Genomic DNA, 17,500 nt, shown 5'->3' on the forward strand with positions numbered 1-17,500 from the left:
AAACAGGTTTCTGTGGTATGTTGGAATGATTTTGGGAGATAGGAGGAAGACCCCCGGATTAGACAGACAACTCAGACAAAAGGCAGTGAAGGATGCAGAAGGAATGGCTGATAAGTATGGAAAACATTTCAGAAGGGACCTTCTCAGGGAAGTGGAATTGTAAAGGTGAAAGGGCAGAGATGCTCTATCAATCTTTCAAACTTGTTAATATAATTTTACAATAATGTTAGAGGTAGCATTTCTAGGTTTGCTTGTTCTTTGTACCACCTCACAGAGCTAACTATATAACCTACAATTTTGATGTTCCTCAGCTCACCTTTGGAGAACATTCACCTAAGATAAGAATCTCATCATGTTATGTTGTGAGTTGATTGAAGAGACAGAGAGCAGCAAATGTGACTTCAGCTCTTTATTATAACAATGTAACTTCAAGCAATCCCCGCCTGGTAGCCTGCCCTTTTATAGGAGCTGCCAGGCAGCTCGACCAATCAATTTAAATTATTCTTCCCGCCTGGCGGCGGACCTGAGTGAAGCCTTTTCAGCTTCACTCAGTGTTTACTGAGTATCTAACACACCAAAAGGTTTTATTTCCTCTTAAATGCAAAATTTAATGCAATTTTTTCACAGGGTGGGATCCTGGGACAAGCAGAATAAAGCAACCAGAAATGAATGGCATGGCAACTTTTGGACATGAAGGACCCATGTTATCCAGTATGCTGCCGCTTGATGGTGAAAGAACGTCCTGTCCTTTATGCCTGGATCATTGCATAAGACCACAGGTACAACTCAAATGCAAAAGGGAACTCTAACCAATAGTGTTTTTTTTTTTCTTATTCATCTAATTGATACAGTAGCCTATCACAGGAGGAAGTGACTCTCAAGAATGTGCAATAAAACAAACGAACACATAAAATCATTATTGTTGTTAGTTGCGAAGTCGTGTCCGACCCATCGCGACCCCATGGACAACGTTCCTCCAGGTTTTCCTGTCCTCTAGAGTCCATTTAAGCTCTGTAGTCTTAAATTATGACTACAGTGGAGCCCAAAATTTATCTTGCTAAACAAGACAGTTTCTAAGTGGGTTTTTCCTCATTTTATGACATTTTTTCCCACATTTCATAAGTGAGCCACTATAGTTCTTAAGATACTAACATGGTTGTTAAATGAATCTGGCTTGCTTTGCTTGTAAGAAGACCACAAAAGGTGATCATGTGAACCCAGGACACTGCAACTATCATAAATATGAGTCAGTTGCAGGGCATCCATGGGGATGATAATCAATACTCGTAAACAATAAGTCAATTTTTTCATTACCTCTGTAAATTACAATGGTCTCCTAAATGAATGGTTGTAATTCAGGGGATATCAGAATAGATACGTACTATATATGTGAAATACAGAAACAGATAAAAGACATTTTTAAAAAAATGTTAAAGATCCCAAAAGAAAAAAGGATGGAGTTTTTGGCAGAGAGTGAGAGGCACAGCCCCAGAATTGCAGTGAGTGCAGTTGAGACAGGCTGAATGGCTGCAGTAGCAGTAGACAAAGGAGGAAGGATGAGCCTGAGAGAATGCAAGGAAAATGAGTGGTGCTATAGGTTGCTTAAAGGCAGCAGCAAGCAGCCTGAGCACATCTTAAGCACAGGTGTCAAACTTCCAACATCACATTGCTGTCACATGACAATTTATGACATTTTTCCCATTCGTGGTGCTGTGGTGGGTGTGGCCTGTGAATGACGCATCCGGCCCACGGGCCATCAGTTTGACACTCCTGGTCTACAGCCATATGTGATGACTCCCCCAGACACCACTCCAAATGTCAACTCGGAGGAGGATAAACCACTTACAGAAACATTAGGAAGGGAATTGGTCAATGTCTCCAAGCAATAGGCTGATTTGGCTGAAGGCCCCCTGCAGCAGGACAGCCCTGAGACTTAAGGTGGGGAAAAAATGCAGCTGCAGTCAGTCAGCGATGAGAAAGAGGAACTACCTATTGCACCTGATCCAAGAACACATAGGGCAGAAAAAAGGCAGGAGCAGTGAAGGTCACCCAGATTATTTGCGAGGAAGCAGTCTCTCCGTTTTTGACGGGCTGCATCAGATGCTGGCTATTTAGCAAAGCACACAGATAGAGATGATGATGGAAATGTTGGAAGAAATCTCCTTCTAGGTTCTGCTCCAAGTGGGGAAAAAGACACTGGAGGCATGGAGACTGCTTGGAAAGATGGTTTAATGGTGGACAGGATCACATGGCTTGAGTTCCTGAACAATAAAGGGGCAGATACAGTGAGTCCCTGGGTTTTTATGCTCTCCCTGGCTCTGAACTTCCTGGGGCCCAGAAAGAGTATCCTGATTGGTTGTCAGATTCCTAGGGGGTGGGGGTCTTAGCTAGCCTTGCTGGCTGATGGTCACATATCCTTCCCAGGTCACATGCTTCCCAGGTCACATGTGGTGAGTTTCTGCTGCTATTGTGTAGAGGGCTAATCCTATCTTTGTTGGATCTTTGGCAATTCCTACTATGGCTCTGCCTGAAGGAGGCAGATCTTTGTTATGTAGAATAGACTGGCCCAAGCCTTAATGGCCCATTGACAAAGGGGGGGGCAGGAAGATGGGAGCTGCTTCAAAACATGCTTATCCCAGGAAATATAATATTCTGCCTTTTTCATATTTCCTAAAATATTTCACTCTTCCAGGAAAGGGGTGGGTGCTAACTTCCTACAGAAACAACCTGTTCATTTCATTCCTGCGTGTTCTTGTCTTAAACAATTGATTATTCAGCTGCTGTCTATCACATGACTTACTTTGACTTGACTTGCATTTCCTGTGGACTGCAATTCCTTGGAACTAACCATTGCTTTGGGAACTTGCTTTTCCTAGTGGACTGCACTTGCTAGCTACATTTGAATTGCCTGTGGAACGCTTTTGGGTTCAGCTAGTGCTAACAGAGCAAATTGCTGTGGAATACCAATAGACCCTTCAAAGCCTTAATAAAAACTCCTTACATCCATGGCATGTGTGTGTGTATGCATGAGTGGGACAGAATTGGCCTTTTGTCTCTGGCCAGAGTGTGGACGGCCTGCCCTGCAGGGCAGAGTGTGTGGCAGCTGCATTTTGCCTGCAGCTTCCATCAGAATGGAGCCAAGAAGCGACCAGCGGACCGACTCGGAAGCCAACCATGAGGCGTCCAGGCTTGCTAGGTTGAGGGGAGAAGGATGGAGTGGTGGGAAGAGCCCGAGAGGCACATCCCCAGAGCCGGTGTGTGCGGTAGAGACAGGCTGGGCGGCAGGCAAAGGAGGAGGGATGGGCCTGTGGGAATGCGATGAGACCCTGGCTCGGATTCCCTACGAGGGCTTGAACAGGGGGCGCTGCGGGTTGCTTAAAGGCAGCGGCAAGCATCTTGAGTGCTGTCTACGGCCATACTACCCTGAAAGCGCTCGATCCCGTCTGATCTCGGAAGCTAAGCAGGGTCAGGCCTGGTTAGTACTTGGATGGGAGACCGCCTGGGAATACCGGGTGCTGTAGGCTTTTGCCCCCTTTTGCTGCCACTTTAAGTGTTTTGGTGCCGCTTGCAGCCTGGCCAACGGAAGGCAACCCTGCTTGCCCCAGCCCCGGCCCCGCCTGGGTCCCCCCCTCCCCAAGATACTCGATAGCCGCCCAATCAATCAAAGCTCGAAAGCTAAGTTTTGTGATAGGCAGGTAGTCCTTGGCTTACCACCGCAATTCAGCCCTAAGTTTCCCTTTTCCAAGCAAGGCGGTTGTGAAGTGAATTGCATCTTTGCCACAGTGTTGACCAGAATCCCTGCCGTGGCCAAGTGAATCATCTGTCGTTAAGCGAGCCTGCTGGCCGCATTGGCTTTGCCTGTCGGACGCCCGCTGGGAAGATTACGAAGGAGCATCGCACGAACCTGGGACGGTGTAATTTTCATCAAGACGTGCCAGTCGCCCACCCCCAAATTTGGATCGCCTGGCCGTGGGGATGCTGCAACGGTCATAGGTGCGAACAACGGTCATGCGGCCCTTTTTACAGTGCCCATGGGCATTTCCAAGGTCGCTAGGTTAACGGTTTGAGCTCAAGGGCTATCTGTTTATATATGTGCGTGCACCTGTAGCTGTCTCTACCCGTGTCTATGTGTATGAATTCCGGAAAGCGAAAGGACGTTTTCGAAAACTAAAACCTATAGCCGACAGGAAGAACTGAGACGTCCTCTAAAAAGAGAGAAACCGCTTAAGTCGGGATTTTAATTCCACCCTTCTTCTGCCGGCCTGCGCCAGTGACCAAGGTCTGGTTGGCAGCTGGCCTTTTCTCTCTGTTTGGCCAGAGTGTGAACGGCCTGCCCTGCACGGCAGAGTGTGTGGCAGTGCATTTTGCCTGCAGATTCCATCGAAATGGAGCCCGGGAGCGACCAGCGGCCCGGCTCGGGAGCCGACCATGAGGCGTCCAGGCTTGCTAGGTTGAGGGGAGAAGGATGGAGTGGTGGGAAGAGCCCGAGAGGCACATCCCCAGAGCCGGTGTGTGCGGTAGAGACAGGCTGGGCGGCAGGCAAAGGAGGAGGGATGGGCCTGTGGGAATGCGATGAGACCCTGGCTCGGATTCCCTACGAGGGCTTGAACAGGGGGCGCTGCGGGTTGCTTAAAGGCAGCGGCAAGCAGCTTGAGTGCCGTCTACGGCCATACTACCCTGAAAGCGCCCGATCCCGTCTGATCTCGGAAGCTAAGCAGGGTCAGGCCTGGTTAGTACTTGGATGGGAGACCGCCTGGGAATACCGGGTGCTGTAGGCTTTTGCCCCCTTTTGCTGCCACTTTAAGTCTTTTGGTGCCGCTTGCAGCCTGGCCAACGGAAGGCAACCCTTCTTGCCCCAGCCCCGGCCCCGCCTGGGTCCCCCCCTCCCCAAGATACTCGATAGCCGCCCAATCAATCAAAGCTCGAAAGCTAAGTTTTGTGATAGGCAGGTAGTCCTTGGCTTACCACCGCAATTCAGCCCTAAGTTTCCCTTTTCCAAGCAAGGCGGTTGTGAAGTGAGTTGCATCTTTGCCACAGTGGTGACCAGAATCCCTGCCGTGGCCAAGTGAATCATCTGTCGTTAAGCGAGCCTGCTGGCCGCATTGGCTTTGCCTGTCGGACGCCCGCTGGGAAGATTACGAAGGAGCATCGCACGACCCTGGGACGGTGTAATTTTCATCAAGACGTGCCAGTCGCCCACCCCCGAATTTGGATCGCCTGGCCGTGGGGATGCTGCAACGGTCATAGGTGCGAACAACGGTCATGCGGCCCTTTTTACAGTGCCCATGAGCATTTCCAAGGTCGCTAGGTTAACGGTTTGAGCTCAAGGGCTATCTGTTTATATGTGTGCGTGCACCTGTAGCTGTCTCTACCCGTGTCTATGTGTATGAATTCCGGAAAGCGAAAGAACGTTTTCGAAAACTAAAACCTATAGCCGACAAGAAGAACTGAGACGTCCTCTAAAAAGAGAGAAACCGCTTAAGTCGGGGTTTTAATTCCACCCTTCTTCTGCCGGCCTGCGCCAGTGGCCAAGGTCTGGTTGGCAGCTGGCCTTTTCTCTCTGTTTGGCCAGAGTGTGAACGGCCTGCCCTGCAGGGCAGAGTGTGTGGCAGTGCATTTTGCCTGCAGATTCCATCGAAATGGAGCCCGGGAGCGACCAACGGCCCGGCTCGGGAGCCGACCATGAGGCGTCCAGGCTTGCTAGGTTGAGGGGAGAAGGATGGAGTGGTGGGAAGAGCCCGAGAGGCACATCCCCAGAGCCGGTGTGTGCGGTAGAGACAGGCTGGGCGGCAGGCAAAGGAGGAGGGATAGGCCTGTGGGAATGCGATGAGACCCTGGCTCGGATTCCCTACGAGGGCTTGAACAGGGGGCGCTGCGGGTTGCTTAAAGGCAGCGGCAAGCAGCTTGAGTGCCGTCTACGGCCATACTACCCTGAAAGCGCCCGATCCCATCTGATCTTGGAAGCAAAGCAGGGTCAGGCCTGGTTAGTACTTGGATGGGAGACCGCCTGGGAATACCGGGTGCTGTAGGCTTTTGCCCCCTTTTGCTGCCACTTTAAGTCTTTTGGTGCCGCTTGCAGCCTGGCCAACGGAAGGCAACCCTGCTTGCCCAAGCCCCGGCCCCGCCTGGGTCCCCCCTCCCCAAGATACTCGATAGCCGCCCAATCAATCAAAGCTCGAAAGCTAAGTTTTGCGATAGGCAGGTAGTCCTTGGCTTACCACCACAATTCAGCCCTAAGTTTCCCTTTTCCAAGCAAGGCGGTTGTGAAGTGAATTGCATCTTTGCCACAGTGGTGACCAGAATCCCTGCCGTGGCCAAGTGAATCATTTGTCGTTAAGCGAGCCTGCTGGCCGCATTGGCTTTGCCTGTCGGACGCCCGCTGGGAAGATTACGAAGGAGCATCGCACGACCCTGGGACGGTGTAATTTTCATCAAGACGTGCCAGTCGCCCACCCCCGAATTTGGATCGCCTGGCCGTGGGGATGCTGCAACGGTCATAGGTGCGAACAACGGTCATGCGGCCCTTTTTACAGTGCCCATGAGCATTTCCAAGGTCGCTAGGTTAACGGTTTGAGCTCAAGGGCTATCTGTTTATATGTGTGCGTGCACCTGTAGCTGTCTCTACCCGTGTCTATGTGTATGAATTCCGGAAAGCGAAAGAACGTTTTCGAAAACTAAAACCTATAGCCGACAAGAAGAACTGAGACGTCCTCTAAAAAGAGAGAAACCGCTTAAGTCGGGGTTTTAATTCCACCCTTCTTCTGCCGGCCTGCGCCAGTGGCCAAGGTCTGGTTGGCAGCTGGCCTTTTCTCTCTGTTTGGCCAGAGTGTGAACGGCCTGCCCTGCAGGGCAGAGTGTGTGGCAGTGCATTTTGCCTGCAGATTCCATCGAAATGGAGCCCGGGAGCGACCAACGGCCCGGCTCGGGAGCCGACCATGAGGCGTCCAGGCTTGCTAGGTTGAGGGGAGAAGGATGGAGTGGTGGGAAGAGCCCGAGAGGCACATCCCCAGAGCCGGTGTGTGCGGTAGAGACAGGCTGGGCGGCAGGCAAAGGAGGAGGGATAGGCCTGTGGGAATGCGATGAGACCCTGGCTCGGATTCCCTACGAGGGCTTGAACAGGGGGCGCTGCGGGTTGCTTAAAGGCAGCGGCAAGCAGCTTGAGTGCCGTCTACGGCCATACTACCCTGAAAGCGCCCGATCCCATCTGATCTTGGAAGCAAAGCAGGGTCAGGCCTGGTTAGTACTTGGATGGGAGACCGCCTGGGAATACCGGGTGCTGTAGGCTTTTGCCCCCTTTTGCTGCCACTTTAAGTCTTTTGGTGCCGCTTGCAGCCTGGCCAACGGAAGGCAACCCTGCTTGCCCAAGCCCCGGCCCCGCCTGGGTCCCCCCTCCCCAAGATACTCGATAGCCGCCCAATCAATCAAAGCTCGAAAGCTAAGTTTTGCGATAGGCAGGTAGTCCTTGGCTTACCACCACAATTCAGCCCTAAGTTTCCCTTTTCCAAGCAAGGCGGTTGTGAAGTGAATTGCATCTTTGCCACAGTGGTGACCAGAATCCCTGCCGTGGCCAAGTGAATCATTTGTCGTTAAGCGAGCCTGCTGGCCGCATTGGCTTTGCCTGTCGGACGCCCGCTGGGAAGATTACGAAGGAGCATCGCACGACCCTGGGACGGTGTAATTTTCATCAAGACGTGCCAGTCGCCCACCCCCGAATTTGGATCGCCTGGCCGTGGGGATGCTGCAACGGTCATAGGTGCGAACAACGGTCATGCGGCCCTTTTTACAGTGCCCATGGGCATTTCCAAGGTCGCTAGGTTAACGGTTTGAGCTCAAGGGCTATCTGTTTATATATGTGCGTGCACCTGTAGCTGTCTCTACCCGTGTCTATGTGTATGAATTCCGGAAAGCGAAAGGAAGTTTTCGAAAACTAAAACCTATAGCCGACAGGAAGAACTGAGACGTCCTCTAAAAAGAGAGAAACCGCTTAAGTCGGGATTTTAATTCCACCCTTCTTCTGCCGGCCTGCGCCAGTGACCAAGGTCTGGTTGGCAGCTGGCCTTTTCTCTCTGTTTGGCCAGAGTGTGAACGGCCTGCCCTGCAGGGCGGAGTGTGTGGCAGTGCATTTTGCCTGCAGATTCCATCGAAATGGAGCCCGGGAGCGACCAGCGGCCCGGCTCGGGAGCCGACCATGAGGCGTCCAGGCTTGCTAGGTTGAGGGGAGAAGGATGGAGTGGTGGGAAGAGCCCGAGAGGCACATCCCCAGAGCCGGTGTGTGCGGTAGAGACAGGCTGGGCGGCAGGCAAAGTAGGAGGGATGGGCCTGTGGGAATGCGATGAGACCCTGGCTCGGATTCCCTACGAGGGCTTGAACAGGGGGCGCTGCGGGTTGCTTAAAGGCAGCGGCAAGCAGCTTGAGTGCCGTCTACGGCCATACTACCCTGAAAGCGCCCGATCCCGTCTGATCTCGGAAGCTAAGCAGGGTCAGGCCTGGTTAGTACTTGGATGGGAGACCGCCTGGGAATACCGGGTGCTGTAGGCTTTTGCCCCCTTTTGCTGCCACTTTAAGTCTTTTGGTGCCGCTTGCAGCCTGGCCAACGGAAGGCAACCCTGCTTGCCCCAGCCCCGGCCCCGCCTGGGTCCCCCCCTCCCCAAGATACTCGATAGCCGCCCAATCAATCAAAGCTCGAAAGCTAAGTTTTGTGATAGGCAGGTAGTCCTTGGCTTACCACCGCAATTCAGCCCTAAGTTTCCCTTTTCCAAGCAAGGCGGTTGTGAAGTGAATTGCATCTTTGCCACAGTGGTGACCAGAATCCCTGCCGTGGCCAAGTGAATCATCTGTCGTTAAGCGAGCCTGCTGGCCGCATTGGCTTTGCCTGTCGGACACCCGCTGGGAAGATTACGAAGGAGCATCGCACGACCCTGGGACGGTGTAATTTTCATCAAGACGTGCCAGTCGCCCACCCCCGAATTTGGATCGCCTGGCCGTGGGGATGCTGCAACGGTCATAGGTGCGAACAACGGTCATGCGGCCGTTTTTACAGTGCCCATGGGCATTTCCAAGGTCGCTAGGTTAACGGTTTGAGCTCAAGGGCTATCTGTTTATATATGTGCGTGCACCTGTAGCTGTCTCTACCCGTGTCTATGTGTATGAATTCCGGAAAGCGAAAGGACGTTTTCGAAAACTAAAACCTATAGCCGACAGGAAGAACTGAGACGTCCTCTAAAAAGAGAGAAACCGCTTAAGTCGGGATTTTAATTCCACCCTTCTTCTGCCGGCCTGCGCCAGTGGCCAAGGTCTGGTTTGCAGCTGGCCTTTTCTCTCTGTTTGGCCAGAGTGTGAACGGCCTGCCCTGCAGGGCAGAGTGTGTGGCAGTGCATTTTGCCTGCAGATTCTATCGAAATGGAGCCCGGGAGCGACCAGCGGCCCGGCTCGGGAGCCGACCATGAGGCGTCCAGGCTTGCTAGGTTGAGGGGAGAAGGATGGAGTGGTGGGAAGAGCCCGAGAGGCACATCCCCAGAGCCAGTGTGTGCGGTAGAGACAGGCTGGGCGGCAGGCAAAGGAGGAGGGATGGGCCTGTGGGAATGCGATGAGACCCTGGCTCGGATTCCCTACGAGGGCTTGAACAGGGGGCGCTGCGGGTTGCTTAAAGGCAGCGGCAAGCAGCTTGAGTGCCGTCTACGGCCATACTACCCTGAAAGCGCCCGATCCCGTCTGATCTCGGAAGCTAAGCAGGGTCAGGCCTGGTTAGTACTTGGATGGGAGACCGCCTGGGAATACCGGGTGCTGTAGGCTTTTGCCCCCTTTTGCTGCCACTTTAAGTCTTTTGGTGCCGCTTGTAGCCTGGCCAACGGAAGGCAACCCTGCTTGCCCCAACCCCGGCCCCGGCCCCGCCTGGGTCTCCCCCTCCCCAAGATACTCGATAGCCGCCCAATCAATCAAAGCTCGAAAGCTAAGTTTTGTGATAGGCAGGTAGTCCTTGGCTTACCACCGCAATTCAGCCCTAAGTTTCCCTTTTCCAAGCAAGGCGGTTGTGAAGTGAATTGCATCTTTGCCACAGTGGTGACCAGAATCCCTGCCGTGGCCAAGTGAATCATCTGTCGTTAAGCGAGCCTGCTGGCCGCATTGGCTTTACCTGTCGGACGCCCGCTGGGAAGATTACGAAGGAGCATCACACGACCCTGGGACGGTGTAATTTTCATCAAGACGTGCCAGTCGCCCACCCCCGAATTTGGATCGCCTGGCCGTGGGGATGCTGCAACAGTCATAGGTGCGAACAACGGTCATGCGGCCCTTTTTACAGTGCCCATGGGCATTTCCAAGGTCGCTAGGTTAACGGTTTGAGCTCAAGGGCTATCTGTTTATATATGTGCGTGCACCTGTAGCTGTCTCTACCCGTGTCTATGTGTATGAATTCCGGAAAGCGAAAGAACGTTTTCGAAAACTAAAACCTATAGCCGACAAGAAGAACTGAGACTTCCTCTAAAAAGAGAGAAACCGCTTAAGTCGGGGTTTTAATTCCACCCTTCTTCTGCCGGCCTGCACCAGTGACCAAGGTCTGGTTGGCAGCTGGCCTTTTCTCTCTGTTTGGCCAGAGTGTGGACGGCCTTCCCTGCAGGGCGGAGTGTGTGGCAGCTGCATTTTGCCTGCAGGTTCCATCGGAATGGAGCCCGGGAGCGACCAGCGGCCCGGCTCGGGAGCCGACCATGAGGCATCCAGGCTTGCTAGGTTGAGGGGAGAAGGATGAAGTGGTGGGAAGAGCCCGAGAGGCACATCCCCAGAGCCGGTGTGTGCGGTAGAGACAGGCTGGGCGGCAGGCAAAGGAGGAGGGATGGGCCTGTGGGAATGCGATGAGACCCTGGCTCGGATTCCCTACGAGGGCTTGAACAGGGGGCGCTGCGGGTTGCTTAAAGGCAGCGGCAAGCAGCTTGAGTGCCGTCTACGGCCATACTACCCTGAAAGCGCCCGATCCCGTCTGATCTCGGAAGCTAAGCAGGGTCAGGCCTGGTTAGTACTTGGATGGGAGACCGCCTGGGAATACCGGGTGCTGTAGGCTTTTGCCCCCTTTTGCTGCCACTTTAAGTCTTTTGGTGCCGCTTGCAGCCTGGCCAACGGAAGGCAACCCTGCTTGCCCCAGCCCCGGCCCCGCCTGGGTCCCCCCTTCCCCAAGATACTCGATAGCCGCCCAATCAATCAAAGCTCGAAAGCTAAGTTTTGTGATAGGCAGGTAGTCCTTGGCTTACCACCGCAATTCAGCCCTAAATTTCCCTTTTCCAAGCAAGGCGGTTGTGAAGTGAATTGCATCTTTGCCACAGTGGTGACCAGAATCCCTGCCGTGGCCAAGTGAATCATCTGTCGTTAAGCGAGCCTGCTGGCCGCATTGGCTTTGCCTGTCGGACTCCCGCTGGGAAGATTACGAAGGAGCATCGCACGACCCTGGGACGGTGTAATTTTCATCAAGACGTGCCAGTCGCCCACCCCCGAATTTGGATCGCCTGGCCGTGGGGATGCTGCAACGGTCATAGGTGCGAACAACGGTCATGCGGCCCTTTTTACAGTGCCCATGGGCATTTCCAAGGTCGCTAGGTTAACGGTTTGAGCTCAAGGGCTATCTGTTTATATATGTGCGTGCACCTGTAGCTGTCTCTACCCGTGTCTATGTGTATGAATTCCGGAAAGCGAAAGGACGTTTTCGAAAACTAAAACCTATAGCCGACAGGAAGAACTGAGACGTCCTCTAAAAAGAGAGAAACCGTTTAAGTCGGGATTTTAATTCCACCCTTCTTCTGCCGGCCTGCGCCAGTGGCCAAGGTCTGGTTGGCAGCTGGCCTTTTCTCTCTGTTTGGCCAGAGTGTGAACGGCCTTCCCTGCAGGGCAGAGTGTGTGGCAGTGCATTTTGCCTGCAGATTCCATCGAAATGGAGCCCGGGAGCGACCAGCGGCCCGGCTCGGGAGCCGACCATGAGGCGTCCAGGCTTGCTAGGTTGAGGGGAGAAGGATGGAGTGGTGGGAAGAGCCCGAGAGGCACATCCCCAGAGCCGGTGTGTGCAGTAGAGACAGGCTGGGCGGCAGGCAAAGGAGGAGGGATGGGCCTGTGGGAATGCGATGAGACCCTGGCTCGGATTCCCTACGAGGGCTTGAACAGGGGGCGCTGCGGGTTGCTTAAAGGCAGCGGCAAGCAGCTTGAGTGCCGTCTACGGCCATACTACCCTGAAAGCGCCCGATCCCGTCTGATCTCGGAAGCTAAGCAGGGTCAGGCCTGGTTAGTACTTGGATGGGAGACCGCCTGGGAATACCGGGTGCTGTAGGCTTTTGCCCCCTTTTGCTGCCACTTTAAGTCTTTTGGTGCCGCTTGTAGCCTGGCCAACGGAAGGCAACCCTGCTTGCCCCAACCCCGGCCCCGGCCCCGCCTGGGTCTCCCCCTCCCCAAGATACTCGATAGCCGCCCAATCAATCAAAGCTCGAAAGCTAAGTTTTGTGATAGGCAGGTAGTCCTTGGCTTACCACCGCAATTCAGCCCTAAGTTTCCCTTTTCCAAGCAAGGCGGTTGTGAAGTGAATTGCATCTTTGCCACAGTGGTGACCAGAATCCCTGCCGTGGCCAAGTGAATCATCTGTCGTTAAGCGAGCCTGCTGGCCGCATTGGCTTTGCCTGTCGGACGCCCGCTGGGAAGATTACGAAGGAGCATCGCACGACCCTGGGACGGTGTAATTTTCATCAAGACGTGCCAGTCGCCCACCCCCGAATTTGGATCGCCTGGCCGTGGGGATGCTGCAACGGTCATAGGTGCGAACAACGGTCATGCGGCCCTTTTTACAGTGCCCATGGGCATTTCCAAGGTCGCTAGGTTAACGGTTTGAGCTCAAGGGCTATCTGTTTATATATGTGCGTGCACCTGTAGCTGTCTCTACCCGTGTCTATATGTATGAATTCCGGAAAGTGAAAGAACGTTTTCGAAAACTAAAACCTATAGCCGACAAGAAGAACTGAGACTTCCTCTAAAAAGAGAGAAACCGCTTAAGTCGGGGTTTTAATTCCACCCTTCTTCTGCCGGCCTGCGCCAGTGACCAAGGTCTGGTTGGCAGCTGGCCTTTTCTCTCTGTTTGGCCAGAGTGTGGACGGCCTTCCCTGCAGGGCGGAGTGTGTGGCAGCTGCATTTTGCCTGCAGGTTCCATCGGAATGGAGCCCGGGAGCGACCAGCGGCCCGGCTCGGGAGCCGACCATGAGGCATCCAGGCTTGCTAGGTTGAGGGGAGAAGGATGAAGTGGTGGGAAGAGCCCGAGAGGCACATCCCCAGAGCCGGTGTGTGCGGTAGAGACAGGCTGGGCGGCAGGCAAAGGAGGAGGGATGGGCCTGTGGGAATGCGATGAGACCCTGGCTCGGATTCCCTACGAGGGCTTGAACAGGGGGCGCTGCGGGTTGCTTAAAGGCAGCGGCAAGCAGCTTGAGTGCCGTCTACGGCCATACTACCCTGAAAGCGCCCGATCCCGTCTGATCTCGGAAGCTAAGCAGGGTCAGGCCTGGTTAGTACTTGGATGGGAGACCGCCTGGGAATACCGGGTGCTGTAGGCTTTTGCCCCCTTTTGCTGCCACTTTAAGTCTTTTGGTGCCGCTTGCAGCCTGGCCAACGGAAGGCAACCCTGCTTGCCCCAGCCCCGGCCCCGCCTGGGTCCCCCCTTCCCCAAGATACTCGATAGCCGCCCAATCAATCAAAGCTCGAAAGCTAAGTTTTGTGATAGGCAGGTAGTCCTTGGCTTACCACCGCAATTCAGCCCTAAATTTCCCTTTTCCAAGCAAGGCGGTTGTGAAGTGAATTGCATCTTTGCCACAGTGGTGACCAGAATCCCTGCCGTGGCCAAGTGAATCATCTGTCGTTAAGCGAGCCTGCTGGCCGCATTGGCTTTGCCTGTCGGACTCCCGCTGGGAAGATTACGAAGGAGCATCGCACGACCCTGGGACGGTGTAATTTTCATCAAGACGTGCCAGTCGCCCACCCCCGAATTTGGATCGCCTGGCCGTGGGGATGCTGCAACGGTCATAGGTGCGAACAACGGTCATGCGGCCCTTTTTACAGTGCCCATGGGCATTTCCAAGGTCGCTAGGTTAACGGTTTGAGCTCAAGGGCTATCTGTTTATATATGTGCGTGCACCTGTAGCTGTCTCTACCCGTGTCTATGTGTATGAATTCCGGAAAGCGAAAGGACGTTTTCGAAAACTAAAACCTATAGCCGACAGGAAGAACTGAGACGTCCTCTAAAAAGAGAGAAACCGCTTAAGTCGGGATTTTAATTCCACCCTTCTTCTGCCGGCCTGCGCCAGTGGCCAAGGTCTGGTTGGCAGCTGGCCTTTTCTCTCTGTTTGGCCAGAGTGTGAACGGCCTTCCCTGCAGGGCAGAGTGTGTGGCAGTGCATTTTGCCTGCAGATTCCATCGAAATGGAGCCCGGGAGCGACCAGCGGCCCGGCTCGGGAGCCGACCATGAGGCGTCCAGGCTTGCTAGGTTGAGGGGAGAAGGATGGAGTGGTGGGAAGAGCCCGAGAGGCACATCCCCAGAGCCGGTGTGTGCGGTAGAGACAGGCTGGGCGGCAGGCAAAGGAGGAGGGATGGGCCTGTGGGAATGCGATGAGACCCTGGCTCGGATTCCCTACGAGGGCTTGAACAGGGGGCGCTGCGGGTTGCTTAAAGGCAGCGGCAAGCAGCTTGAGTGCCGTCTACGGCCATACTACCCTGAAAGCGCCCGATCCCGTCTGATCTCGGAAGCTAAGCAGGGTCAGGCCTGGTTAGTACTTGGATGGGAGACCGCCTGGGAATACCGGGTGCTGTAGGCTTTTGCCCCCTTTTGCTGCCACTTTAAGTCTTTTGGTGCCGCTTGCAGCCTGGCCAACGGAAGGCAACCCTGCTTGCCCCAGCCCCAGCCCCGGCCCCGCCTGGGTCCCCCCCTCCCCAAGATACTCGATAGCCGCCCAATCAATCAAAGCTCGAAAGCTAAGTTTTGTGATAGGCAGGTAGTCCTTGGCTTACCACCGCAATTCAGCCCTAAGTTTCCCTTTTCCAAGCAAGGCGGTTGTGAAGTGAATTGCATCTTTGCCACAGTGGTGACCAGAATCCCTGCCGTGGCCAAGTGAATCATCTGTCGTTAAGCGAGCCTGCTGGCCGCATTGGCTTTGCCTGTCGGACACCCGCTGGGAAGATTACGAAGGAGCATCGCACGACCCTGGGACGGTGTAATTTTCATCAAGACGTGCCAGTCGCCCACCCCCGAATTTGGATCGCCTGGCCGTGGGGATGCTGCAACGGTCATAGGTGCGAACAACGGTCATGCGGCCCTTTTTACAGTGCCCATGGGCATTTCCAAGGTCGCTAGGTTAACGGTTTGAGCTCAAGGGCTATCTGTTTATATATGTGCGTGCACCTGTAGCTGTCTCTACCCGTGTCTATGTGTATGAATTCCGGAAAGCGAAAGAACGTTTTCGAAAACTAAAACCTATAGCCGACAAGAAGAACTGAGACGTCCTCTAAAAAGAGAGAAACCGCTTAAGTCGGGGTTTTAATTCCAACCTTCTTCTGCCGGCCTGCGCCAGTGACCAAGGTCTGGTTGGCAGCTGGCCTTTTCTCTCTGTTTGGCCAGAGTGTGGACGGCCTTCCCTGCAGGGCGGAGTGTGTGGCAGCTGCATTTTGCCTGCAGGTTCCATCGGAATGGAGCCCGGGAGCGACCAGCGGCCCGGCTCGGGAGCCGACCATGAGGCGTCCAGGCTTGCTAGGTTGAGGGGAGAAGGATGAAGTGGTGGGGGAAGAGCCCGAGAGGCACATCCCCAGAGCCGGTGTGTGCGGTAGAGACAGGCTGGGCGGCAGGCAAAGGAGGAGGGATGGGCCTGTGGGAATGCGATGAGACCCTGGCTTGGATTCCCTACGAGGGCTTGAACAGGGGGCGCTGCGGGTTGCTTAAAGGCAGCGGCAAGCAGCTTGAGTGCCGTCTACGGCCATACTACCCTGAAAGCGCCCGATCCCGTCTGATCTCGGAAGCTAAGCAGGGTCAGGCCTGGTTAGTACTTGGATGGGAGACCGCCTGGGAATACCGGGTGCTGTAGGCTTTTGCCCCCTTTTGCTGCCACTTTAAGTCTTTTGGTGCCGCTTGCAGCCTGGCCAACGGAAGGCAACCCTGCTTGCCCCAGCCCCGGCCCCGCCTGGGTCCCCCCTTCCCCAAGATACTCGATAGCCGCCCAATCAATCAAAGCTCGAAAGCTAAGTTTTGTGATAGGCAGGTAGTCCTTGGCTTACCACCGCAATTCAGCCCTAAATTTCCCTTTTCCAAGCAAGGCGGTTGTGAAGTGAATTGCATCTTTGCCACAGTGGTGACCAGAATCCCTGCCGTGGCCAAGTGAATCATCTGTCGTTAAGCGAGCCTGCTGGCCGCATTGGCTTTGCCTGTCGGACTCCCGCTGGGAAGATTACGAAGGAGCATCGCACGACCCTGGGACGGTGTAATTTTCATCAAGACGTGCCAGTCGCCCACCCCCGAATTTGGATCGCCTGGCCGTGGGGATGCTGCAACGGTCATAGGTGCGAACAACGGTCATGCGGCCCTTTTTACAGTGCCCATGGGCATTTCCAAGGTCGCTAGGTTAACGGTTTGAGCTCAAGGGCTATCTGTTTATATATGTGCGTGCACCTGTAGCTGTCTCTACCCGTGTCTATGTGTATGAATTCCGGAAAGCGAAAGGACGTTTTCGAAAACTAAAACCTATAGCCGACAGGAAGAACTGAGACGTCCTCTAAAAAGAGAGAAACCGCTTAAGTCGGGATTTTAATTCCACCCTTCTTCTGCCGGCCTGCGCCAGTGGCCAAGGTCTGGTTGGCAGCTGGCCTTTTCTCTCTGTTTGGCCAGAGTGTGAACGGCCTTCCCTGCAGGGCAGAGTGTGTGGCAGTGCATTTTGCCTGCAGATTCCATCGAAATGGAGCCCGGGAGCGACCAGCGGCCCGGCTCGGGAGCCGACCATGAGGCGTCCAGGCTTGCTAGGTTGAGGGGAGAAGGATGGAGTGGTGGGAAGAGCCCGAGAGGCACATCCCCAGAGCCGGTGTGTGCGGTAGAGACAGGCTGGGCGGCAGGCAAAGGAGGAGGGATGGGCCTGTGGGAATGCGATGAGACCCTGGCTCGGATTCCCTACGAGGGCTTGAACAGGGGGCGCTGCGGGTTGCTTAAAGGCAGCGGCAAGCAGCTTGAGTGCCGTCTACGGCCATACTACCCTGAAAGCGCCCGATCCCGTCTGATCTCGGAAGCTAAGTAGGGTCAGGCCTGGTTAGTACTTGGATGGGAGACCGCCTGGGAATACCGGGTGCTGTAGGCTTTTGCCCCCTTTTGCTGCCACTTTAAGTCTTTTGGTGCCGCTTGCAGCCTGGCCAACGGAAGGCAACCCTGCTTGCCCCAGCCCCAGCCCCGGCCCCGCCTGGGTCCCCCCCTCCCCAAGATACTCGATAGCCGCCCAATCAATCAAAGCTCGAAAGCTAA

The 17,500-nt window shown here is 54.6% G+C and overlaps 12 non-coding genes across 12 annotated transcripts; all 12 read left to right on the forward strand.

Moving 5' to 3' along the window:
- Window positions 1–3,405: 3,405 nt before the first annotated feature.
- LOC139318940 (5S ribosomal RNA) lies at window positions 3,406–3,524 on the forward strand. The gene has a single exon (XR_011600589.1). It is a non-coding gene; the product is annotated as a 5S ribosomal RNA (ribosomal RNA).
- Window positions 3,525–4,659: 1,135 nt separating this feature from the next.
- Window positions 4,660–4,778, forward strand: LOC139318889 (5S ribosomal RNA). The gene has a single exon (XR_011600541.1). It is a non-coding gene; the product is annotated as a 5S ribosomal RNA (ribosomal RNA).
- A 1,135-nt stretch (window positions 4,779–5,913) lies between these two features.
- LOC139318947 (5S ribosomal RNA) lies at window positions 5,914–6,032 on the forward strand. Its single transcript, XR_011600595.1, has one exon. It is a non-coding gene; the product is annotated as a 5S ribosomal RNA (ribosomal RNA).
- Window positions 6,033–7,166: 1,134 nt separating this feature from the next.
- On the forward strand, window positions 7,167–7,285 carry LOC139318948 (5S ribosomal RNA). Its single transcript, XR_011600596.1, has one exon. It is a non-coding gene; the product is annotated as a 5S ribosomal RNA (ribosomal RNA).
- A 1,134-nt stretch (window positions 7,286–8,419) lies between these two features.
- LOC139318922 (5S ribosomal RNA) lies at window positions 8,420–8,538 on the forward strand. Its single transcript, XR_011600572.1, has one exon. It is a non-coding gene; the product is annotated as a 5S ribosomal RNA (ribosomal RNA).
- A 1,135-nt stretch (window positions 8,539–9,673) lies between these two features.
- Window positions 9,674–9,792, forward strand: LOC139318934 (5S ribosomal RNA). The gene has a single exon (XR_011600583.1). It is a non-coding gene; the product is annotated as a 5S ribosomal RNA (ribosomal RNA).
- A 1,142-nt stretch (window positions 9,793–10,934) lies between these two features.
- LOC139318946 (5S ribosomal RNA) lies at window positions 10,935–11,053 on the forward strand. Its single transcript, XR_011600594.1, has one exon. It is a non-coding gene; the product is annotated as a 5S ribosomal RNA (ribosomal RNA).
- A 1,135-nt stretch (window positions 11,054–12,188) lies between these two features.
- On the forward strand, window positions 12,189–12,307 carry LOC139318956 (5S ribosomal RNA). Its single transcript, XR_011600601.1, has one exon. It is a non-coding gene; the product is annotated as a 5S ribosomal RNA (ribosomal RNA).
- Window positions 12,308–13,449: 1,142 nt separating this feature from the next.
- On the forward strand, window positions 13,450–13,568 carry LOC139318896 (5S ribosomal RNA). The gene has a single exon (XR_011600547.1). It is a non-coding gene; the product is annotated as a 5S ribosomal RNA (ribosomal RNA).
- Window positions 13,569–14,703: 1,135 nt separating this feature from the next.
- LOC139318907 (5S ribosomal RNA) lies at window positions 14,704–14,822 on the forward strand. The gene has a single exon (XR_011600558.1). It is a non-coding gene; the product is annotated as a 5S ribosomal RNA (ribosomal RNA).
- A 1,144-nt stretch (window positions 14,823–15,966) lies between these two features.
- Window positions 15,967–16,085, forward strand: LOC139318914 (5S ribosomal RNA). Its single transcript, XR_011600564.1, has one exon. It is a non-coding gene; the product is annotated as a 5S ribosomal RNA (ribosomal RNA).
- A 1,135-nt stretch (window positions 16,086–17,220) lies between these two features.
- On the forward strand, window positions 17,221–17,339 carry LOC139318942 (5S ribosomal RNA). Its single transcript, XR_011600590.1, has one exon. It is a non-coding gene; the product is annotated as a 5S ribosomal RNA (ribosomal RNA).
- Window positions 17,340–17,500: the final 161 nt, after the last annotated feature.

This window comes from Pituophis catenifer, unplaced genomic scaffold (genome assembly GCF_029215685.1).
Source record: "Pituophis catenifer annectens isolate HBS135680 unplaced genomic scaffold, rPitCat1.0.hap2 SCAF_6, whole genome shotgun sequence".
Taxonomy (NCBI): Eukaryota; Metazoa; Chordata; class Lepidosauria; order Squamata; family Colubridae; genus Pituophis; species Pituophis catenifer.